The 26,151-nt window shown below is 39.7% G+C and overlaps 1 pseudogene; it reads right to left on the reverse strand.

Moving 5' to 3' along the window:
* Positions 1-4,400: 4,400 nt before the first annotated feature.
* The window catches only part of LOC141580328 (putative protein FAM10A5), a 32,460-nt pseudogene continuing 10,709 nt past the window's right edge, over positions 4,401-26,151 (reverse strand).

Genomic DNA, 26,151 nt, shown 5'->3' on the forward strand with positions numbered 1-26,151 from the left:
GAGAGTGCTGAATTTTATTAAACTATATAATGTGTGTCATTTGACCTATTTATATAATGAATTATAGTAACAGATTTTCTCATGCTAAACATTCCTGAAATAAGGCTAACTTATTATAAACTATTTTATACAGAACAATAAAGAGAACAATATAACCAAAAGCCATACCTACCACTGGGTTTGTCATATTTAACATTTTACATATTTGATTCAGATTTTTAAAAACAAAATATTACAGGCAGCAAACACTTTCAGCGTATGATTCTCTAAACCCGTTTCCTCCCTTCCTGCCAAAAGTAATTACTATTCTGAACTTACCATTCTCATGTAGATTTTTATATTTGCAAACATTTTACTATATATATACTCTTAAGATATAGGATATCGTTTTTTAGTGGTGACATCCTGCATATTTTTTAATGACTATTTTCTAATCCTTAAATTTGGAGATTTATTTACATCAGTGCATATAGCTCTAGTTCAATCATTTAAACCACTGTATAGTTCCATTTAATAAATATAACTCAATTTACTTAGGAATTCTGATGGTGGTTATTTAGGTTAAAATTTCTTTTGCTGCTAATATATCATTAATATAATAATATAATATAATGTAATATAATACTGCCATGGATATTCTTGTGTACATCTCTTTGTGTATTACTTATGGTGGAATTGTTTGGTTATAGGGTTTACAGACATTTAACTTTAACTGGATATTTTAAATTGCTCTCCAAAGTAGTTGTACTAATTTAGAGTCCTATCAGAAATGTATTTCCATTCCAACACTTGATACTGTAGTATTCTAATATTTTAATATTTTCTAAACCTATGAGTCAGAAATATTCTCATTATTTTTAATTTAACTAAATATAATTAATTATATTCCTTATAACTAGTAAAATGAATTATCTTTTCTTATATTTGCCAGCCATTTAGATATTCCTTTTCTGTGAATTACTTGTTCATACCTTTTGTCAGTTTTTCAGCAGGATTGGTTGTCTCTTCGTTAATGGCTTGTAGGTGTTCTTTCTAAACTTTGGATATTAATCCTATATTAGTATTATGCAATATGAATATCTTTTCCCAGCTTGTTGCTTATTTAAAAAAATAAGTTGTTTAGTTATTATTATAAAATATTTATTATTATAAAAACAACTTATTTAGGTTTTTTTTTGTTGTTGTGCAGACATTTTAAATTTTATTGTAGTTATATTTGTCTTTTTTTCTTTTATGGTTGTGCTTTTGACATCTTGAGAAATTCTTCCTTACCTTTGGGCATAAAGATATTAATTAATATCTTATTTAAATTTTTTGATATTTCATATTTAGTTCTTTAATTCACTTGTAATTGATGTTTGTGTATGGTGTGAAATAAGGATTTAATTTCATTTAATTTCTATTTTTTCAGTTGTCCTATCACCATTTATTTATTAGTCCCATTGTTTTCCTACAGATTTGAAATGCTTACCTCTAGTCAAATATTAAATTTCCATCTGTGTGGGTGTGTTTCTGGTTCCTTTTTCTGTTATATTGGTTGTTATCTTCTGTGTATCAATACCACATGCCTTAATTACTATCCCTGTGTAACACATCTTGATATCTGGACTTAAACATTCATCTCCAATAGTGTTGATGCTGTTTTTGACCCCTTGCTCTTCTATATGAATTTTAGAATCAGATTGTTTAGTTATATATGTGCACACACACACACACACACACACACACACACACACACATCCTTCTTTGAATTTTGATTGTAATTTATTGAATTTGTAGCTTAATTTTGGGGATAATTGACATATTTATGTTGTTTTATCCTCTATTTCTTGAACATTTTATGTGTCTTCATTTTTTAGATTTTTTTTTTTTCTAACAGAAAAGTGCAACAATAACATGGTTGAAAAATATCCATTGGATCTGGCATTTGGGAGATTTCTGGGAATTTCAGTAAAAGGAGTTTGAGTAGGGTGGTAAAGGGTTAAGTCAGGTTGCATAGGGCTATTGAGTGAGTGAGGGTGAAGACGTGGGGACTGTGAATGTGGTTTAAGAGAAATTTATATGAGAAGGAGAGGGAAGCAAGTCTTTTAAAATTATATTTTTATTATCTTTTGAGGATAGGAGAGATCTGAGAAGTAGCCACCAGAGAAAGAGATGTTGGATCTGTTGTAGAGACAGGAGATGACTGATTGGAAGAAAAGGGTTCCAACAGCTCAGGACAGAGAGTCCTCGAACAGGACTCAACATTTCATCCTTTGAGTGTAGAGCACAAGAGGTGAGGATGAAAAGTGGATTTATTTATTTACTAAGAAGTATTTATTGAGTGTCTGCAATATGCCTGCCATTCATCTACGTGCTAAGAATACATTAGTGAAGGATAGGCCAAAATCCTTGCTGTCATAGAGTTCACCATAAACAAGAGGAGAAAAACAATAAACTAGATAAAAATTAAGCTATGTTAGATGAAAAGTGCTAAGGGGAAATAAGGGGAAATAAAGCAGAGGAGGGAGACTCGTGTGTGTGTGTGTGTGTGTGTGTGTGTGCGTGTGTGTGTTGGTGTGTGTGTTGGGGAAATGAAATTTAACTATGGTGAGTGAGGAAGTCTTGAAAGTGACATTTGAGTAGCAATATGAAGGAAGTAAGTGAGGGAGCTATGATGATCTTTCGGGGAAGAGCTTTCCACGCAAAGGAAATAGCAAGAGCAAAGGGTGAAGTAGGCAGTGTCTCTGACAGGGTTAGGGCATCCAGAGGAGGCCAGTGTGTGCAGAATAGAGTGGATGAGGGAGAGTGTGGTAGGAGGTGAAATACAGAGGTAATAGGAGGCTAGATCACATAAGGCTTGCAGGAAATTCTAAGAACTTTGGCTTTTACTCAGTTAAGTCATTGGGTGGTTTTAAACGGAGGTGTGACATGATCTAACTTAAGTTTTAACCATCTAATTCTGGCTGGATTGATAATAGTTTGTAGGGACAAGGGTGAAGACAGAGAGACCGATTAAGACAGTTCTGCATTCATAACAGACAAAATTTCAGGATGGCTTGCACCAGGATGGAGGAGGGTAAGAAGTGATTGGATGCTGGATAGATTTTGAAATACTGACAAGATATACTTCTGGATAATGTGTGGGGTGTTAAAGAAAGTGAGTAGTTAAGGATACTGTCAAAGTTTTTGGTCTGAGCATCTAGGAGGCTGTAGCTGCCATGTATTGAAATCAGTAAGACTGAGAGGAGCAGGCTTAATGTGGAGTAGATCCCAGAGTCCAGTTTTGTTCTCAAGTTTCAGATGCTAATCAGACATCCAAGTAGAGATGTCAATTAAGTAACTCAGAATGAGTCTGGATTTCATATTTGGGAGTTACAGGCTTACAAATGATGTTTGAAGCCATGAGAATGGCCGAGATGACCAGGGAGGGAGTATAGCACAGTGGGTTCTGGTATTCTCTAATGTTATATGTGGCAGGGGAAATGAGGGGAAACCTGGAAAGGAGAATGAGAAGAACCAGAGAGAAAGGAGGAAAACCAGGAGAATACTTTGTTCTGGAAGCCAAAGAAAGAACACATTTCAGAGAGGAGACAGTTCTGTCTGTCAAATACTGATAGACTAAGATAATGACAGAGAATGGATCACTGGATTTAGCACCATGGAGGCCACTGGTGGAGACAGCCTGAGAGTGGGTTCAGAGAGAATGACAAGGAGAAGTTGGACACACAAGGGAGACAAGTCTTTAGGCAGTGTTGCTACAAAGGCAAAGAGAGATAAAGGTGATAGTGGGGAAAGTGGGGTCAACAAGTTTTTTTGTTTTTATTTTTTTAAAGATGAGACTGCTTGCACACTCATATATCAAAGAGAGATAGGGGGTGACATGGCCTGAAAGTGAGTGTCAGGAATTCACTTGATGGCTTGAAGGAGATGCTTGAAGTTTAGCAATAGTTGCTGAAGAAGATGAGAAAGGGAGTTGACTGAGACAAGAACTTCAAATTTTGGAAGCAAAATTAGCAAAGGAATGCATCTCACTATCTTTCTTTAAATTCTTTTTTCTGTTTGCACGAATAAACTTTTTTTTTTCACTCAAATTTCAGCAATAATCTTCCATACTTATCTTTCTTGCCCAAGAACTGAAAGGAAAAAATCTAAAATGATTAGTAGAAATGTAAGAATTAACAGACCCTTTTTAACTTGTTTTAAATATTTTTAAGGTTTAAAAAGTGTTTAAAGTTTGTAATACCTACTAGGAAAACATCATCTACATGAATACTCTAATGGCAAACCACTGCAAAATGCTTTAGTTGCCTTTGGGGTAGAGACGTAGGGATTATCTTCAAAGCACCACAGCTGTCTTGATAAGGTCAGAGGTACACTGGCTTGCATTATTGCAACATCCATTAGGTGATCTAGGTTGGTTTTCCGTTAGCAAGGGCTTTATTTATCAAAAGGGTATTATGCTTGACCTCCCAATTTGGCTGATAATTTACTGATGAGATTTACAACTTTTGAGTTGCTCTGGCATTCTGACATATTTGCTGGGTTATGGGCCACATCCTGGACGGCCACCATAACTTCTGAACCCTGCATGGCTGTGAGAACCTCTGGATCACTAAGAATTTTGAGTTCAGGCATTCCTGCCATTCCAGTCATGTCCCCTCCCATTCCAGACATTTCTCTGAGAAAATTACCAGGCATTCTCCCAGGAGAGCCACTTGGAAAAGAGCCACAATGAGTTCCAGATCATCTTCTGGCTTCTTTCTCCCTCTGGGTATTCTCATGCTCTTCTGGAGAGCCTCCTCAACCTTTTCTATTCTTTCTTTGCTCTCTTGCTTTTCATGCTTTTGTTCATACTTTCTCCAATGTTCTATAATTTTCTTGGCCCTAGGTTTGAACGTTCAGCGTTGTGTTAGCATCTTCATCATAATCCAATTTCCAGGCAAGGGTGAGAGCATGGGTTGCTTTTTCCCAAAGACCCAGAGTCTGTGTGTGTTTTCTCACCACTTGTAAGGCTGAGCTGAATCAGGATTTATCTCAAGAGCTCTGTCATAGTCTTGAATGGCAGCACTGGGCTTCTGCAATTTGATGAAGACACTGGCTCTCTTGGCACACAGAATGGCCAGGTGAGGATTCAGCTTGCTGGCATTTGTGAATAAGCCAATGGCTTTTTGCAGTTCATTGTCATTTACGGTTTCAGTGGCAACCACTTTTTTACCATTTGCTGATCTGTCATCTCCTCTGTTTTCTCTGCATTTTCATCTCCTGTTTCTTGAGGGGCATCAGTGTTTTGCTCAATCATACTTTCATTATCAATTTCTAGATCAGTTTCCTCATACGATGGTTCATCTGTCTTTATGTTTTCTTCTGCTTTCTTGCTATCAGTTTTTCCTTCCTTGATAGTTGCTTCTGCTTTAGCTTTCCGAATATCAGGTGGTACTTTACCCCCCATCCTCTCCACCCATTCCTTCAGGAAGTGCATTTCCTTAGTGTGCAGAACACTGGGATCCTGCTTACACATTTTCATGAAGGCCCTAGGCTTGCTCACTTGGCTGGGACCCATGGTCAAGCGGTGGTGGGCAAAGTTAGAGGGGCTGTGGCCCAATTCCAGGCACAGGAGCTGGCTCAGTATGACCATGCAGAAGGGCATTCTTCAAATTCTTAATTGCATTCAGGGATTTGAGAAATTCTTCAGTGAAAATTCTGAAAATTCTTTTTTTCCCTTTATCTACATTTTTTATTTTTCTTTAAGCTCTGGGATACATGCGCAGAACACGCAGGTTTGTTACATAGGCATACATGTGCCATGGTGGTTTGCTGCACCTATCAACCCGTCATCTAGGTTTTAAGCCCTGTAGGCATTAGGCATTTGTCTTAATACTTTCCCTCCCCTTGCCCTGCATCCCCAGAAAGACTCGGTGTGTGATGTTCCCCTCCCTGTGTCCATGTGTTCTCATTGTTCAACTCCCGCCTATCAGTGAGAACATGCGGTGTTTGGTTTTCTGTTCCTGTGTTAGCTTGCTGAGAATGATGGTTTCCAGCTTCATCCATGTTCCTGCAAAGAACGTGAACTCATTCTTTTTTTATGGCTGCATAGTAGAGAATTCCTAAAATTCTTAAAATTGACTTGAACCAGGGACAGTGGCACTTGCCTGTAGTCCCAGCTACTCAGAAGGTTGAGGCAGAAGGATAGCTTGAACTTGGAAGTTCAAGACTAGCCTGGACAGCATAGTAAGACCCTGTCTCAAAAGAAGTTGGCTTTAAAACTATTGTTTCATATTCATGGGAATTATATTTCCCAAGATCCTGGTGTGATCTTGGCTCACTGCAACCTCCCAGGTTCAAGTAATTCTTCTGCCTTAGCCTCCTGAGTATCTGGGGTTATAGGCATGTGACACCATGACTGGATAATTTTTTTTTTTTTTTTTGTATTTTTAGTAGAGACAGGGTTTCACCATGTCTTGCTGGTCTTGAACTCCTGACCTCAAGTGATCCACCTGCCTCAGCCTCCCAAAATGCTGAGATTACAGGCATGAGCCACTTAACATTTAAGATCATGAACTCTAGAATAATAATTCTGGGAGTGTGCTTCCTAGTGCCCCTACTTAGTAGCACTGTGACCTTGGAAACATTTAACCTTTCTAAGCCTCATGTTTTTCAACCAGAGAGGTGATATTACCTGCTCCATAGGGCTAATGAGAGGATTCATGAGACAATCGTACTAAAATACTAAATACAGTGCCTTATGAATAGGAAATCATTAATGAATGCTGGTAGGTGGTCAGGAACAAGGACCCTGGAGCTAGCCTGCTTGAGTTCAGATCCTAGTTCCACCCTTACATGCTGTGACCTCTGTTTACCTCAGTTTCCTAGTGTTTGTAAAATGAGTACCTACAGACAGTACCTGCATCTTAGGCTGTTTTAAGGATTAAGCTAGTTAATATATGTAAAGCACTTAACGACAGCAACTGACACATGTTAAACACCAAATGCATTAGCTGTTATTGGTGGGAAATAAAGGACCTGGAACTGAAACTTGTATTTCTATCATTTCTTTATGAAATCTATGTTTTTTTCTTTCATTTTTCTTTAGCATTGGGACTTTCTTTTAATAGTCTATGTGTTTAAGAAAAAGTTGCAATAAATACCAACCTGCTGCCATCCCGTTTTCCATAACTTCCCAAATCCCAAGATACCCAAATCAAATGTATAAAAGTTAAGCCTAACCAAAATGTTTTCATCAGTACATGACTGTATTTCTGAAGATGTTTCAAAAGAACAGTTTTATTTAAATTTTTTCAGAGCACTTCCTTTGCAAAAGCATTTAAATCACTTTTGAGGTTTATTAAAATTGTCAAGCAGGTTTAATTCTGGCCTACTTAAATAACGGAATAATAGGAATAAATTTTTTCTATATCTTTTACAGTTCCCTAGTTTGCCTTATTTTGTTCATCTGTTTTTGTGCTGATAGCCAAATAGATTCCCAAGTTTCACATGAGCCTGTGGCAGAAACACATGTGAATTTGAGGAGTGTCCGGGAAGCTGATGAACACATCTGTGTATTGACCTTTTACTTTGTAAACAAGCGGAAAGGATTTCTTTCTTTTGGCCAGAGTACATCTTTATGTTTTCAAGATTTTAGTTCACTGCACATTGTGTATTTCTTTTTAGTAAGCATTTCTTTATTGAAAAAGTAATATAGATTCATGTGGAAAACTTAGAAAATAGGCAAAGAGAAAGGAATAAAAGTTGTCTATTGATGAACCACCCAGAGATAATCACTATCATAAATATTTTAGTATAGAAATTTGGGCCTTTATAGATCCACACACATACTTGTACACCCAAACTACCCCACACAATTATCACATATCCTTTTTAAGCCAAAATGAGATTATACTATACTTAATGGTTTTTTTTTTACTTCATGTATCTTTTCATATCATTAAATATTCATTTACAAAATTATTTTAATATATGCATATTATTCTATTGTATGAATTTCTATGATTTAATGAACCAGGTCCCTTTAAAAAGTCTTTCTCCTTTCCTTTCCTTTTTTATTAATAGCTGTATAAATAAACTACAATAAACATCCTTATAACCAAGTCTGGTGTACATCCATTATTATTTATTTACAATTAACACTTAGAAATGGAATTATTGAGTCACGGGGCATGCAGATATTTAAGGGTTTTGATATATATTACCAACTTGTTCTTCAGTGCCTTACATTGATTTTTTAAAGATTAATAATCACTAATAAGCAGCAAATTATCAAAAGAAACTGGTAGTAGAAAATACTGTCTGACCATGTGGCACAGAAATATTTATATGCTAGATCCAGCAACCCCACTTCTGGGTATACATTCGAAGGAACTGAAATTAGTATGTTGAAGAGAATTCTGTACTCTCATTGTCTTTGCAGCATTATTTACAGTAGCCAAGTTATTGAAACAACCTAAGTGTCTGTAAACAGATGAATGGATAAAGAAAATGTGGCATATCCAATGGAAATTATTCAGCCTTTTTTTTTTTTTTAAAAAGAAATCCTGTCATTTGTGATATCATGGATGAACCTGGAGGACTTTTTTTTTTTTTAAAGTGAAATGAGCCAGACATAGAAAGACAAATACCGCATCATCTCACATATATGTGGGATATAAAAATGGTGAACTCATAGTGGGTGGAGGGACGGAGACAGGGGGAACTGTTGGTCATAGGATACAAAGTTTCAATTAGATGGGATGGATATGTCCAGATCTGTTGGTAACTATAGATAATAATAATGTATTATACTTGAAAATTGCTAAGAGAATGGATCATAAATGTTTTCTGACAACAACAACAACAAAAAATGTGAGTTGATTTGGTTGTGAGTGAATTGGCTTGGTTTAACAATTTCACAATATATATACATATCAGAACATTATATAGTATACAGTATATACAATTTTTGTCAACTCTATTTTAACATATATAAATAATGAAAATTAAAAATAAATTTTAACTAAAAAAATTATTTATACCCTGACCAGAAATGGGGTCCTGAATTCACATTATGATAATAGCTGTGATAGTAGTAGGTGACATTTATTTGAGCACTTTCCCAGTGCACCAGGAACTTTTCTAAGCCTTTACACTTAATCTTCAAGATATTCCTGTGAGGAAGGTGCCATTATTACATCATTACCATTATTAGTACCCTTGCCATTACTATTACTGCTATTACTCTCATTTTATACCTGGGGAAACTGAAGCACAAACAGATGCTAAAAGTTACTCAGCTAGTAAGTGGTAGAGCTAGGAGGCATTCTGGCTCCAACAGCCACTGTCAGTCACTAAACTCTACTGCCTCTCAGCCTTTATGTGGTACGCTTTCTCGTTTTTATGTTTTATAAAATGGTAGATAAATGTATATATAGTATAACTTTTTCTGAATGTCGTCTCCAAAACTTTGTTTCAATATATGACATCACTAAACAGGTTACAAGACCTGGCCCTTTAGATTTGCCCTGAGGCAGTCTTATATGAAAGATAAGTAAAATGCAGCCAGGCATTTTTATGGGCTCATGTCCATAATCCCAGCACTTTGGAAGATTGAAGCAGGAGGGTGGCTTGAGCCCAGAAATTCAAGAACAGCCTGGGCAACATCGTGAGACCCTGTCTCTACAGAAAATTAAAAACTTAGCGGGGCATGGTGACATGCATCTGTATTCCCAGCTTCTCAGGGAGGCTAAGGTGGGAGAATTGCTTGAGCTTGGGAGATTGAAGCTGCAATGAGCCATGATCGCACCCCTGCACTCCAGCCTGGGTGATGGAGCAAGACTATCTCAAAAATAAAAGAAAAGAAAATAAAAATGGTATTCGTATCACTTTTTTTCAAGGTGTGGCTTTGCAGAACTAAGTTCATAAAATTTAGTCACATTATTGGATAGTCATATCTTATTAAAAATAGTATTAGTGCCATTTTACACCAGTAAGTTAACATTCCCCATTATATCACTGAGCCTTACGTAGCAGGCATTTTTATAAGTATTGAAAGAAAGCAAGTATTTGGAGAAAAGATCTGCTGTAGTTTTGCTAAAGATGATACATATACAGAGATCCCCAAATTAAATATTTGGGGAAGCATATCCTGTATCGACTGCACAGCTAATAAAAAAATTATGTTCAGTTTGGGGTGTATGCCTTTGAGGGTTATCAAATGGAGGTCCAAGGAGGATATTGGGATTCTTAAGAATCTTGAATTATGCTAATAACAGGAGACTGGGTTTAGTCTCGAGAGAAGATAATGATCTTCAAATACTAAAAAATTGATTTGTACATATGTACATTTTATGTTCCTAATTTTATTTGATTCTTACAAAACCCCTTTAACAGAAGTAGGAAACCATTGTCATCTCTTTTGGGTTTAGGACGAATGTCAGGTGCTATTATAAGGTATTATTTAAAAGTAACAAGTGGCTTAACCAAGATAGAAGTTGATTTCTCTCTCACATGAAGTCCAAGCTAATGTGGTAGCTGTGCTCTGTCTGGTTGTCAGGGGCCTGGACTCTTTCTGTCTTGTTGCTTTCAGGGTATTGTTCTCATCCACAGGGACTGACTTGGCTCACCCTGAATCTAAATTCCAGCCATTGGGAAGGTGGAAAGGAAAAGGGGAGGTCCCTTCTGCTCAGAGTCCATTGACCAGAACGTCTGCACCATGCCACATCCAGCCCCAAGGTTGAGAAATGTAGTCTTTGCTGAGTACCTGTATGCATAGCTAAACACTCAATTAGAATAAAGGGAGGAGAGGACAGGTATCGGGATAATTAGCCTCTGTCATACCTCTCTTTTAGACATGACAGAGTTGATCCTTAGAAAATAATTTGTTCAAAGTGACATGTCAACTAGTGAAAGATATTTGAAAAACTGTCCCATAAAGAGGGAATAGATTTAGGCAGCTGAGGACAGAATCGGGATCACTGGGGAGATGTTAAAGAAGGCATGTTTTTGATCACTATAATATTAGAACAAATAAGTTCTAACATTTAAGGGAGTGCAATAGTAAGTAGGCTACCTCAGTACTACTCACAGTTGAATGACCTTATCCATTTGTCAGGAATGCTATTAGGAGGATGGGTCATCTAGATGATGATGCTGTTTATTCTTCTTAGAGACAGTCTTACTCTGTTGCCCAGGCTAGACAGGCTTAAGCACAGTGACACAATCATCGCTCACGGCAGCCTTGAATTCCTGGGCTGAAGCAATCCTTCCTCCTCAGCCTCCCAAGTAGCTGGGGCTACAGGTGTAAGCCACAGGAACGTGCTAAGTTTTCTATTTTTGTGGAGATGTGGTCTTACTGTGTTGCCCAGGCTGGTCTCAAATTCCTGGCCTCAAGCAATCCTCCTGCCTCAGCTGCCTAAAGTGCTGGGATTACAGGTGGGAGCCACTGTACCCAGCCTCACCTAGATGATTCTTAAGGCCCTTTCTAACTCCAAATTCTGTGATTAAGCTTTCAATTTCGTCTTTTAATACTACTCTTTCTTAACCTTTCATTATAGCTGGGACTGGACAGCTTATATCAGCCAGATGTGTATGCATTTGTATCTCCTTGATATCCTCTCCGTCACCCTTCTTTTAGTTAATCCAAATTTCAGCCATTCTTTGAGATCTTAATCTGATATCTTCTCAGTTTTATACCCAAACATGTCCAACCTACAATCCACCCACTGCTTCTAACATTACTATACACACTGTGTCCTTAGTTAACGTTGGTTATTTGTTGAATGAATGAAAACTTTTCTCACCATCCCACTGTGGTTTCACTTCTCATTCAATTCTTACAGTTCTTTTTGCTACCAGTCGTTTCACACCAAATTTACTCTTTTAATTACCTTCATGAAAAATTACTATGCAGTGTACAATTTGCAATAATAAAAATAAATTCAAAAAATACTGCATATTTTATATAGCTGATACACTTTTCTCTACAGTTAGTTGTATTTTCTAGTTATGTTTCTCTCACAGAATATTTGTTATAAAAGGAATCTACACATCCTGTTTGTGCTCTCTCTGTCATCAGGAGGACTGAGGAGTGACCACAGAACTCAGAACTAAATTCCCTTTGAAACAGTTTCTGGAAAACTCCATAAGTGTTTTGTAGTCTCATAGTTTCTTTTGCCAGCTTCCTTTTCCCTCCCTGCATGGCAGGCTCAAGGTTCCGCACTCTACCACCCTCCCTCAGACTTCTCTGCTAAGGCTGAGCCCCCAGGGCCATGGGGAAGGAACCCTTCTAGACCTCACCCCCCCCTTCAAGCTCTATCAGTTTTTCCTTTATATGTATTGAGGCCCAAAGCTCATATGCTCATGGTGTGTTGAACCTTTTATCATTGTGAAGTGACCAAGCGACCAAACTAGCCTTCCATCCTTGGAATAAATCCCCCTTGGTGCCTGTAAACCCTACACTTTGGGAAGTCCAGCGTGGGCAGATATTTGAACTCAGGAGTTCAAGACCAGTCTGGGCAACATGGTGAAACCCTGTCTCCACAAAAATAATACAAAAAAATTTAGCCCAACATGGTGGTGCATACCTGTGGTCCAAGCCACTGGGGAGGCTGACAAGAGAGAGGATTGCCTGAGCTCAGGAGGCAGAGGTTGTAGTGAGCCAAGGCCATGCCACGGCACTCCAGGCTGGGCGAGAGTGAGACTCCACCTCCAAAAAACATTTTTTAAAAAAGTCAAATACAAAGAAAAAGTATTTAAACATTCAACGGAATATATTTTGCCTTACTTGGATTTTCAGGTTCCATTGGAATGAGGTGGAAGCTGAATTGTTATTTCCGGTTATCAGAGAAAAAGAAGGATGAAAAAAACCTTTCAAACTACATTTTCAACCTTCCAAAATGAACGCAAACAATTCTCAATCATAAAAATATGGCACTTAGTTACCAGAAAATTGCTGTCATTACTAAATTATGTAAATACTTCTCATTTCAAAATAGTTGTGTTAAATTCAAACTGCCTTAAAAACCACATACCTCAGCATTTTGAAATTATTAAAAAGACTATATTAAAACTGTCTCTAGGTTTTCAGAATTTATTTAAATTATATCCTAAAGACTGATAAATTTAAAATTCAAAAAACACATTTTGTACATCCAAGAATCAATAATCATGGAACTTGAATTGATATTCTACACTTATTTTTTGTATGTAAAGCCCCCACCTCCCTCCTTTCCCCCTCCCTCCCTTCTTTCCTTCCTTCCTTTCTTCTCAGATTAAAGTCATTAGGCAGGTTTGTATGAGGAAAACTGCCCAACCAGAGTCAGAACTCAGGAAGGAAGGTGGAAGAGAAGAGCAATAGCCTTGTGAGGCTGAGAGATTGATTATACACATGGAGATTGAGCAAATAAATATGTTGATGATAATGATAGCTAAGTCAGAGAAGTGGGTTGAAATATGAAGTTAAGCTAGAATGAACCCTATAGTGTTGGATTATAATTAGTATTACTGGTGTGATTTCATGGTGTTAACTATTTTTAGATACAGAAATATAAAGGGATTTGTGTATGTGTGTGTGTAATGTGTGTGTATGTATGTACACACTTACATACATGTATTTTTTACCTCTGTCCACTGATAGGGCCTAGTAGCAATGAGCACATCCAGGACTCAGATCTTTCTTTCTAAATATCATTCTCTGAAAGAAACGAGGGCATCTTGGAGAAATAACTGATTGCAGGGTAGAGACAACAAAGGTTCAAAAGAAGCAAAATACATCTTGTTTCACGAGATATTAAGTTCTCAAAGAATGTAGACGTGCAAAAGGACACAGAATCAGCTTGAGGTGTTCTCCCTGGGCAAACCTAAGACAATTTGGGTATCAAAATAAATAGTGTTAGCAGATTATATCACATTATATAAAATAGGAATCCACCAATCCACATGGATGTCATACAAACGGGATAAGAGAAATTCCTTCTCTAAAGTTGAATGCCCACTAATAAATGTTGGTGGGATGATGGAATTAGGATATCACCATCTGGTGATCATCATGGTAAAAGAAATTCAGGCAAGAAATATCAGTGCTAACACTCAGTGGGTAAGATTCGAATAAGAAATGTGATAATTACCTTGTTTCAAACTGTGTCTCAATGAAATATTATACATTACAAATGGAACAAAGAATTTATAGTGAAGAAGCTCAGCAAATAATAGCTTACCCTAATGTTCAAAATTAATGTCACCAGTAACAAGAAATAGGGGTCATATGGTGCAGCAAAGAGAGAACATCACTTCTGTGACAGTCCCCCAAAAATGCATAACCTGAATCTTATCACAAGGAAACATCAGACAAACCAAAATTTGAATATTCTGCAGAATAACCAGCCTGTAACCTTCAAATATGCAAAGTCCACAAAGATTAGGGAATGACTATATTTTTTGAATTGAAGGAAACTAAAGAAATCTGACAAGTAAGTGTAATATGTGATCCCAAAGGATGTTGTTGGAGTATTTGGCGAAACTTGGATGGAATGTCTGGGTGAACATAGATAGACATTCTTTAAAGTGTGCTTCCAACTTTTTTGTAAGTTAATCGTTTTTAATGTACAAAGCTCTAACGCCCTTTAAAAAGCCCTCCGTAACTTCCTCAGATTGTACCGCTCCTCAGGTATTTCTGTGTTATATGTTCCCTTGCAAACTGTCCCTGTGTGATCAAAACAAAACCAGTCTTATAATACTGTATCAGATCAGCAGTACTGTATAGTAAAAGTGGTCAAGTGATGCTAGACAGATGGAATATGCATCGTTGTTGCCTAGTCTGATGGCTAACAGTGAAGTTACACCAGATAATTTACCTCCCTGCAACCTCTCTACTTGTGACACTGTCTCCGATGCTGCCAGCATCATGGGGGAGGGGTTAGAAAGCTGTCATGAAGAGGGCTGCAAAGATGAGTGGAAGCAATGACGATTCCATACTCACAAAGGTCGCTAAGGAAAAAGGAAATAGCATACTAGGTGCATAGTGTGTGATCCATCCTTAAGCCAAGAGAATCACAGGGTAAGATTATGCTAGCATTGGTTGCCAAAATTCCCTGTATAATACCTGCCTTCTGCTTATTTTGGGACCAAATTTATAAAAGAAAGGGTGAATTAAAAATAAACCAAGTTTTTCCCTAATACTCACATGTCTTCCTGTTTGTGTAGGAGACATTTCAAATTAGCACTGACAGGCAAGATGCAATGTACGTAATGAGCACTGAGTATAATTGATGTTGTTTCTTATCGACTTTTAGAATACATTTTTACTGAAAATGTTCATAAAGACTCCAAACTTTCCCAGCTTTCAGTATAAGTTATCATGTGCCATGAGAAAAATTTGTTCTGTTTGTTAGGTGATAGATACATGGAGATAATACCTCATTCATATGAAGATGGTAATCTCAACTCCGCACAGAGGCTGTGCACTGAAACTATGATTTTTGGTCCTTACTTGGAGACATAAAGTAAAATGTTCATATTGCAGTGATGAGTAAATTAGTGGTTATAAATCAGTGTGGGAAAATGTAAACTGAAGCTTTATCTTAAAACGCAAAAGAAAATATAAATTCCCCTTTATGTAATATGGAAGGTATTACTTCCATACGTTAGGTGTTAATGTAATGACTATTTCTCACTTTATCTTGTATTCAAAACTGAGCAAGTGAGCTCCAAGCAGAGGCAAAAAGCCTAATCTATTAATTTTCCTGTTTTTCTTCTTGATTCTTTATATGCTGTAAAAACAGTACTATTGAGAGGATAATACAGATCCCATTAAAGGCTAAAGGATGCTCAGGCTTTTCTGTGGAGCAGCCACACATACAGGGCACTTCCATGTTGATAACCTCAAGTCATGGTAGACCAATGGTCCTTCTCATCTTTAGCCACTTATTAGAATAACTTGGGAGGGTTTTAAAATCACAGACACCCAAACCACACCCCAGGCCATGTAAGTGAGAATCTCAATGTGTGAGTTCAAGGCATTCATCTTAATTGAAATCTCACCAGGTGTTTATTACATGGCAGCAGGACTTAGAGATACTGAATGCACCAACCCAATTTCTCATCATTTTCTTTCCTTTCCCCATTTATCACATTAGTGGCTTTGTTCCCAGTGGTTCTATGGATTTTAGTCTTCTCTCTGATAATTTCAGTGAAATTCCTCTCTTGTCAACTGAGCTGGGCCAAAGGAAAGATTGCCCTGTAGATACACTTTTGTCTGTCACCTTGTGTATGCATAAATCTGGTGGAGTCACGATCCTCAAATTTAATTTATAAAATGCTCTCATAAACGCTGGCCTCAAGATTCACCTGAGTTGCATTTTAGACTTAACTGGACTTGTAGAAGTGGAAATGAGAATAAACAGGAGAGAGATTAGAATGATGTACCTCACGATGCATACGGTTTTGAAGTCCTGCTCTCTGCATGTACATTTGGAGTGTTGTTCCTTTAGAATGTCATAAATGTCCTCCAGTTAATGTTAACTCAAACGAGTCCATGAGGTGAGAACGCTAAGTCCCTGTCAACTCCATCTACATTGGACGAGTCTGCATATCTGGGGCTAAAGACAAACCTGACTCCAGGCCAGTAGGGAACTCCCATCTGTGACCCAGGTTCTGATTTAGTATTCTAAGTGGGGCTCTTTTGCTCAGTTTTAACACTTCTCATTTAAAGGAACAAGCGAAGATTAAGTTAACTTAGTTGCGATGCTTAAACGCCAACTCAAGAGGAAAACCTATGTGTAAATGATGTACTAAAGCAATGCTCCCTGCAGAAAGAGGCAATGGAGTTGGGGATGCTGGGAGGAAAGGTAAATTTCCCAAGAAAGTGTGAAATTCTGGGTAAAGAACCCTGTGTTCAGCAGCTTAAACTATGCGCTTAGATGAGGACAAGGAGCCCCAGCTTTCCTGTGGCCATGAGAGCGACTCTCAAGATGGCAGAAGAAGAAATAGAGCAGAGTTCAGAGAGCAAAGAGGAGATGGGGACAGAAAGGGCCTTGCAAGGTAGGAGTCCATGGGACACAGAGATAAGACCAGATAGAAGTTACAGCAGCTGCTGGAGAGAACAAATGGAAGAGAAGAAGCATTGGGAGAAACAGCTGTCACCATAGACAGAAATAAGAAGTGAGTGCAGCTAAGAGTCATAGATGTGATTACCTCTGCACCCTAAGCGTGAAGGTCAGGGAATCCACTAACTGTACAATGAAAGTTTTCCTTGAATAATCTTTGGTTTCAGGACACTTGAGGCATGAATGTGGCCAATGACTTGATGCTCTTCTGTGTTGTCTGCTGAGCCTTCAATTGAATCACCTTCCAGCTGCGGAGGGTTCTTCATCCCCACAGAGGGCTCTAAAACCAGCTCTGAAAATAAAATGATGGCCAATGGCATCCACTGGCATCCATGATCTCACTGTGACTTTCTCTTTCACCCAAAGGATGGCAAATCAGGAATGTGGCCTTGGACAAGAAGGTCCAAAGTGTGAGGGGAAGCCAATAGAGCGACTTTAATATTTTCTTTTTTGTTGATCTTTCTTACATTACTCAGTAAGGACAAGTTTGCCAGGAGGCAAAGGCACTCTGGATTCACAAAAATATTCAAGAAACACAAATAGCTTCCAGGTAGATAAGGCAAAAGCAAGGAAACCCCCCTGTATGTAGTCTGTGCTTTGGGGAGGGAAGAGATTAAAAAAATGAAAGTTAAATCACAGCTGAATTCAAACAGGAGATGGGGATGAAAGGGCCTGGCAGGGTGGCAGCCCATGGGACACAGAGGTGAGACCAGGCAGAGGTTACAGCAGCTGATGAGAAAAGAACCAGGGAAGACTAAACCTGGAGAATTTACAAAAGTTGCATCATTATATGATCTATTGATATATATACACCCTATGTAGCAACACACCAAATATACATAATATATATCGCAAATAACAACAATGCCTATATTTGTACATATTAATCTAGTAAAAAATTATACAGAGATTTGGGTGATATTGAATGTAACATTATAATCACTATTTTGGGTACACTGAAATTGGAAAAAACATTAGAAAATGAGAAGAATGAGAAAGAAAAGGTGTGGGAGAAACAAATGATCTTTAGACAGCAGTAGAAATCACCAGGTGAAGGAAAATATGAATGAGTCAAAAGTATTCACTCTGTCCTCTTACCTGGAGCTTGGTTCAGGCTCTGGACTCCAGGGAACATGAGTAAGAGAGAGTGTGTCTGAGCCACTGGGGTGAAGGTCTTGGCTGGGGTGTGAGAATCCATAGAGAAGCAAAGGAGATTCCAGTGGGAAGAAATCAGTTTAAATAAGTTATCACGGCATGTGTCAGGGACTGTGCATCCCCCAACAACTACTGAGCACCTTCCATGTGTCCTCTCCAGGGACCCAGATAGTGCTCATTACCTCATGTGACCCTCCCTCCTCCTGAAAACAAGGGTTCCCTCATTCCTCAGCTGAGGGCATTGCTTGACAGATGAGCACCAGGTAGCCCCAGGCGCTCCAAGAGGAGATATTGAGTGGAACAGAGAGTGAGAATGAACACGACCCAGGGTTTTAAGGAAATCTGAGCCGAAGTGGATCCCTGCGAGATGGAAACTGAGGACATGGCTGTGGACATGAGTGGGAGATGATGAACTAAATGGATTTCATAAAAGAGACTGATGCGAACATTTTCCTTGTGGAAGTTGCCCTTTTATTTCAAAAAGAGCAGAAAAAAGCAGCAGCAGCAGCTGGACATCTCAGGAGACTGGCTGTGGGTCCAGGATTTACACTGTTACTGAATGTACCTTATAGTTTGTTATTGAAAGTGCCCGGTAGGGGACAATTGGCTTCATGAGGGATGGGAAAGGAGAGGAAGAAAACTGGCAGAAGAGCCTTTGTGAGAAAGGAAAGGAAGCGGGGTCTCTAGAAAGCAGAGATCTTCACAATTGCTCTACCTCAGAGGAAACACCACTGTGAAGTCACTTTCTAAGTGTAAATTGTCAGAAAAATAAAAGGATTAGATAACACCTATTCATAGGTCTATTGGGCAATTCTTATTGAATCAGGCCCTTTGAAAACTATAATAATTAATATTCTCAACAATGATGACAGGTAGATATTACTTTTCAGGTATCTCTGATGAGGGAACAGATTTAAATATCAAAAAGACAAAAACCTTGGCCAAAGTGAAAAAGCAGAAAGTGGCAAACCCAGGAGCTCAGAGAAAATTACATCCTAAACCCCAGACTCTTGCTCACCTCATCGGGCTGGAGAATCGTGGATTTCAACTTGACCCTGAGGGAGCATGGAGAGGCCCCATTCTCTCCTTCACCCATAGCACTGCTACCACCAACAGCTGGATTATAAAGCTTCCAATTCCCCTTTCCTTCCTTACCTTGGAAGGCCCACTGGTTCTCAGAGTCAGCCTTGGCCTTGAAGCTGCAGGTGGTGGAGGAATGGCTCCTCCTGACTAAGCCATTCCCACAGTTGAACCCTTGATCCAGCTGTAATCGCAGACAGTAGGGCACTAGGGTTCTTGCTGCAGCTGTGCCTGTGAAGCCTGCATCTCTGACAGGTGGTGGCTCAAGTCTCCACTCCAATTCCTTTGGGCACAGGCCGCCTGTGTGGAAGCTAAAAGGAGAAGAGGCTTCAGTAGAAATAATCTCAGTTTTCCCTTTGTTAAGCACACCCAGAACGGGTACCCATCCCTGATGTCCCTGCCTCTCAGTAAAGCCACCCAGTGACCTGGGCCACACAGACAGACATCATGTCAATGCAGGTGGTGTCACTATTCCTGTCTGTGCCTGGGGACGCTGACAGGGCAGCTGCTCAGACTGGGGTGTCCCTGAAGTGAAAAACCCCTTCTCAGCCTACAGGACTTTGGATTGTCTAACAAGGTCATGGTGATCATTCTGTTATTATTCGTCACTTTCTTGTGGTCCAGAGGGAAAGTTCTAGACAGCTCTCAGAGCATAGGAGAGGAGGAGCTGTTCTCCACACACAGGGGCATAAGAGCAGGGCAAGAGTTTGAGCTGCGAGGCTTTGAGAAAGAACCAGGAAAAGGGGGGCTGGGATTATACAGACAAAATACAAAGAGTGACAAACTTCAGGGTTCTGGGATGTTTTGAATTTCCCATTGCCTATAATGGTTTAACCCCCTCTCCACATCCTCATTCTCTACAAGCTTTCTCTAAGTTTTCTTAAAAATGCCTCCACGTGTTAGTTCTCTTTCATCTTTCTGAGAGCACACTGTATCAGACTCTCATCACTGATGCCTGGCTTCAAACACCCTCCCTCTCTGCTTTCTCTGATTGTGCCATCTCCACTCTAGCAATTGTTTTAGCAGTTTTATCGCCCCAAAGTCCAGTTCTTACCATGTTTATACTCTGCATCTGAATACTTTCTCTCCACCTTCTACTACGTGACTGTCCCACTCACCCTGCCTCTGTGCTCCTTGTAACTTCTGCCCCATGATTCTATGCAGCATCACCTCCCACCAAGCGCTCATACGGATTCTCCCCTGGAGCCATGCTGGCCTCTCCATGGCCCTGCCCTGCCTCAGGTACCATCCAGCTTCTTGGTCTTTGTCCAGGAGTCCTTCTCTCGGCCTGGTGTGGCCTCCCTAATTGCTCAGGGCACACTTCACTAATCATTAACCATAAGCCACTTACGGCACTCTAATATTTTAAGATAGTTCATATTGGGCAAAAGAGAAAAACATCCTGAAATGACAAATCTGGCTGATGAAGACTGGGGAAACACAACTCTCCCTATCTGATTCTCTGCACTTGCTATTTAAAGTCAAGCTATGGGAATGTTTTTAATTATCACTTAATTTATGTCACTTTATCCCTCTTTTCTAAACTGCTGATTCTTATTAAACTTATACTTTGTTCTTTGCAATTGCAGGAGTGAAGGGACAACAGTTTTTCAGACTTATGAAGTACTGTAGTATTGTTCTTTGGGCAGGTAGGAGAAAGCCATCGATGAGAGCAAGTGATAATTTAGGTTGTATTTTCCCTGATTCTACCGAGTCTCTCTGTAGGGATAGGATGGGTGGGTCAGATCGCCTTTGCCACAGCTGCTGGGGTCAGGGCTATGCACTGTGCACACTATTCATACATTATTGTCAGACCCCTGGACACACTATTCACACATTATTGTCATGAAGCCACACACAGAATGCTTCCTTGTGTAATTCAAAGGGTGCATTCATTCATCTCAGCCCATCTGCGTGGATGAATGTGGCTGCTCCTGGCCCACATTCCTGGTGTCTTGGTAGGGCTGACCCATATCACAGGCATCTGACTTCTGAGGCACATGTCTGTGCATTCCCCTTCCTTCTCATGGGAGCCCGTCCTGGCTTGGGTGTTCCTGAGACGGAGCTCCACAGCTTTACAGGGGCTCAAGATTTCCAAAATGAGAGTCGAAACTCTGAAGACAGTGGCTGGCTAGGGACTAGCCAGGGGACCTTTCATCCCCTGAGTGCTTTTCCAGGGAGAGCCTGTGGGAGCTGTAGGTCCCCCTGGAGGGACTGGAGGAACTACCGATTCTGCTCACAGACAAAGAACACAGACGTCATCCTTCTTGAGAAATCTGTGACAGTGGCTACCAGAGTTCTTTATATCAGAACAGCAACTTCTCTGTTTCAACTTAAAATTATTCCAAAATAACTTCAACAATAAAAAAAGAGTGAGTGCCCATCTTGGTTCAGTCCCTGACAGGTCCTTCCACAGAGAAATGACAGTGACTGGGCCATGGAGTCAGGCAGACATGGGACTTATGTTCCAACCAGGACTAGTCAGGGCATCCTGGGCAAGTGAAGGAAACTTTCCAAGCCTCAGCGTCTTCAGCTCTCACCGGGGCCACTGCCCACTTGAGAGTGTCCTTTGAGCACTGAATGGGTTATAGCAGGACAGAGCTTCTTTGGCAAGAAGGAGGGCAGACAGCAGATGCAAGATCAATGTGTATTTTATTTCTGATTAATGAATTGCTGTGATTCTAGAAAAGAATTTCCTTCTTTGAAACTCATGAAGAAATGGAAAATGGGAAAGGCAATGGTCTAAACAGAAACTACACTTACTGAACAAAATAAGCTAAAGGCCAACATTTTTGTAGCTAGTTTTTCTTTTTTCTCTCTTTCTTTCTTTTTTTTTTTTTTGAGACAGGGTCTTGCTTTGTTGCTCAGGCTGGAGTGCAGTGGTGAAATCACAGCCCACTGCAGCCTCAACTTCCCAGGCTCAGGTGATTCTTCCACCTCAGCCTCCCACGTAGCTGGGACTACAGGTGTGTGTCATCATGCCCTGCTAATTTTTTGTAGAGACAGGGTTTTACCATGTTGCTCACTCTGGTGTCAAGCTCCTGAGCTCAAGCAATCCAACTGCCTCTCAAAGTGCTGGAATTATAGGCATGAGCCACCGTACCTGGCATTGTGGCTAATTAATTACCACATAATCAGATATACTGGGGGACATGACAGAGTTACCTCATCTTACTAGAAAATAAGTTGATTGATTAAACTCCCAACAATACACATGAAACTCCTAAAACAGAAGTTAAAAAAATAAAGCAAGAAGAAGTGAAAATTGGAATTTTTCTCTACGCATCCTGTGAAGCTGCTATCACAAGGGGCACTTGCTCAGAGAACGGATTTTCTGGACATCATGGGAACAGAAATCACTCTGTTTTGCTCGTCAGTTAGGCCAGCACTTATCAGAGACACTAGTTGTCAATGGTTTTCGTGAGAATATAGCAATGAGACTAACCTGTGATTGAAACTACCAACGCACACATGGAAAAAAAACCACTGGAACTTTGCAGAGGATGCAAGCCTGGCCATATGTAAAGGAAGGGATGCTGGACTGCATCAGCGGAGGGAAGACATCTCAGAGGAAGTAGATCTGCAGTCCCCAACCTTTTTGGCATCAGGGTCCAGTTTCATGGAAGACAATTTTTCAGGGACAAGGGTTGGGGGTAGCCAAGTACAGTCCCCTCAGAGAGATACAATCATCCTTCCCTGTCTTGAGCAGAAGACATAGCAGCAGGTGCTCAGTGAACTGGGCAGACCATGAGCTGGGCAGGAAAGAGATGGAGTGATCCCTGTGAGAAACTGCCAGGACACAGTGCATTCAGCACTTTTGCTTACATCTTGTTGAAATTACCATCAATGGCCAAGTGAATATAGGCTCTGAAGACTTCACTGAGAGAATTCCTATATCCTTAACATCTCTAGTTCTCAACATTATGAGCATGACATGCATTATTATTATTATTATTATTTTTAGCCAAGATTGTGCCTCTGCACTCCAATCTGGTTGATAGAACCAGGCCTTGTCTAAGAAAAAAAAAAAAAGGTAGATTATATTTTTTTACTTTCCTGCTATCAAATAGTTGCGAATATGGTAACGCCAAAGAGGCAGACATCAAATGTGTGCCTTAGCTTCACTTTAAGCAGAAAGGACAGAAAAGGGGGCTGCAGAAAATGTACATAACTGACCAGTTCAATAGAGTCAACTGAATACAGATTAGTACAACTGAACAGAATTAATAAGGAACAAATACAAATATAGGTGCACAATGAAAAGAGTCAACATTATGAATATGGCTATTTCATGGCTGGCTGAACAGATGGAACAGGTATATTCAGCACACTCTGATTTTTGCTGCATCTGAGTCCCCAGGTATCAGCACTGAATTAATTAACTGTCCATGATTCCTCAGAGTTACCTGGGGCATGGTGGGTCTTGGTCTTCTACTTCCTCTTGATCCTTTTTAATATCTGTAAATAAATTCAGACAGGCACAGACACATTAAGCAGGTTCCCCTACACACATAAACAATCCACTGTGCAATCCTAACCTAGGAACATCAGTTTTCTCGGTGGGAGAACAGGACACCGTGAGAGAAAGATTACAGGAGGCCTGAGGTCCTATCATCATAGAGATGCCTTGGTTTTCTTCCCTGAGCCTAAGAATAAAATCTCCCTCTTCTGGTAGATTATTATCCCAACATCATCTGTCCTGATTTTGTGCAAAGTTATGCAAAATTTTCACACCAATTCAAAGCAATTACCCCAACTTCTTTCTAGAAGACAATTGCAATATTCAGCCTTCTGTCATCAACTACCAACATTGTTCATGGTTGCAAGGATTTTAGACAATGAAAGAGAGAATCTATAGACCCTTGAATCAAAATGAATCTATGGTGCTACAAAGAGCCATTGGCTGTTTGTGGCATCTTGGAGTGACAAGGCCCAGTCTTGTTTCTGAAAACATAAGGAAAGCTAAGGGACCGCTCAGCTAAAAAGGCCAATATCTATGACACAGAATGAGGCTAGATTAATTGAAACCTGGGTAATATCTTTAACAGAAAGGTAGACAAAAATGCTACTGGCCTTGGGCAGACATAGAAATTCGAGGGACACGGTTGGGGAAAGAAACTTGTAAGGAACACCATAGCTGCTGTCAAGACAAATGTTATTCAGATTAAGAGGTCTGACAGACACCTGTTGGGAATGCAGTGCATAGGTTGGTGTGATTTTGTCTGTGTCGTGACAGTGGGCCCAAGGTGACACAGGTATGGTCTGAGATGAGGAAGAGAGCAAAGCTCACCGACCCACCCCATGTCTGTGCTTCCAACGTGATTTTCAATTCCGATGCAAATCGTCCTGTGTCTGTGAGTCATGCCCACACCAATGACATGTTTCAGTCCAGCCAGGGGTACGAGGGACAAGGCTTATGGAGTCTACCTGGGACACCAACAGGAGTTCTATTGTGTTCACAATGGAGTATTCACTGTCTACAAGAGCCAAGCTGAATTGCTTTCCTTCAAGAGAGTACAAAGAGCTCCAATAAGGTGGTAGGAGTGAGTCAGGTCAGGAAGGATGCAAGGAGTTAGGCAACATCCATCCAGTGACTCCTGGGGGACTTCATGCTTGTCTACCCTCAGTGGTCCCCTGCTGAGTCTCTTGGGTAGGAATAACTAAAGATTGATCCAAGGAGTTTCAGAGCCCTATCTGGATTTCATGTGAGGCATGAGGGAGTGATCGCAGAAACAAATGGGTCAAGCCATTAAAGAGTTAAATATTCTCTCTTGGTGGGTCACAGTGTGGTTGCCATGGGGTAGGTTATTTCTGATGTGGGTGAGAGACAGAAAGAGAGTCATGAGAGAGAAAAGCCTTGGGTCTTCAGTGAAGTGGCCAGATTACGATTTGCTGAGGAAGGAGGCTGAGTGTCTTTGTATGGTACAGTCATGACTTACTGAACATTATTTCCCATAACAGTGGCTTCATTCATTTCTTTTAAATTGCATTAAATTTTATATGAAGTAGCCAAATAAACATAGCTTTTGTGGCATTATAATATTCCCAAAATCTCATGTCATCAAGTCTTCTTTCCCTCAATATTGTGCATGTATAATAATATTTTTTTCTACCTAATTTCCTTGCTTTGAAATGCTCAGTATTGTGCTAATGCAAAGCCAGCAGAAAGCAGATATGCATCTTAAGCTGGTGGAAACCATAAAAAGAAGATAGCTGCTTTAAGGAAACTTCTGTGACTGACTAGTTGTTCACAACATCACCTGGTTTTATGTACTGAACTTGAGAAGGTAATAAGAAATGGCAAACAATACAAGTATCACAATGAAAATGTAAAATATGGTTAAAAAGGATCATTTCTGATTGGCCGAAAGGATGAATTAGGTATATTCAGGAATTTATGATTTTCTGTGGATATGAGTTCTACAGATATCACCCCTGAATTGATAGCCCCTGATTTTTCTCAGTTACCTGGGAACAATTGTTTCTTGTCCTTTCGCCTCAAGATCATTTTGCTTTTCTTCAGATAAAGAAACCAGTCACATGAACTTGATCCCATTCATACATGCACAACCATGTGTCCAAACCTACATAGGGACCTAAATATACTCGGTGTGATAACAGGTTACTGTGAGAGAAACTTTCCAGGAGGCCTCAGGGTGAGCCTTGTGAGAAGTCACTAGGTTTCCTTTCCTGAGCCTTGGAGCAAATCTCCCTGATATGCCAGGTCATCATCACAGTCCCCTCTGTCCTGAGTCTCAGCAAACTGTTAATGATATCCCTTTTAATAACAGATCCTGGGAATCTACTTAAATGCCTCCTAGCAGGTTACTGCACTACTCAGCAT

Source organism: Saimiri boliviensis, chromosome 11, assembly GCF_048565385.1.
Source record: "Saimiri boliviensis isolate mSaiBol1 chromosome 11, mSaiBol1.pri, whole genome shotgun sequence".
Classification (NCBI taxonomy): domain Eukaryota; kingdom Metazoa; phylum Chordata; class Mammalia; order Primates; family Cebidae; genus Saimiri; species Saimiri boliviensis.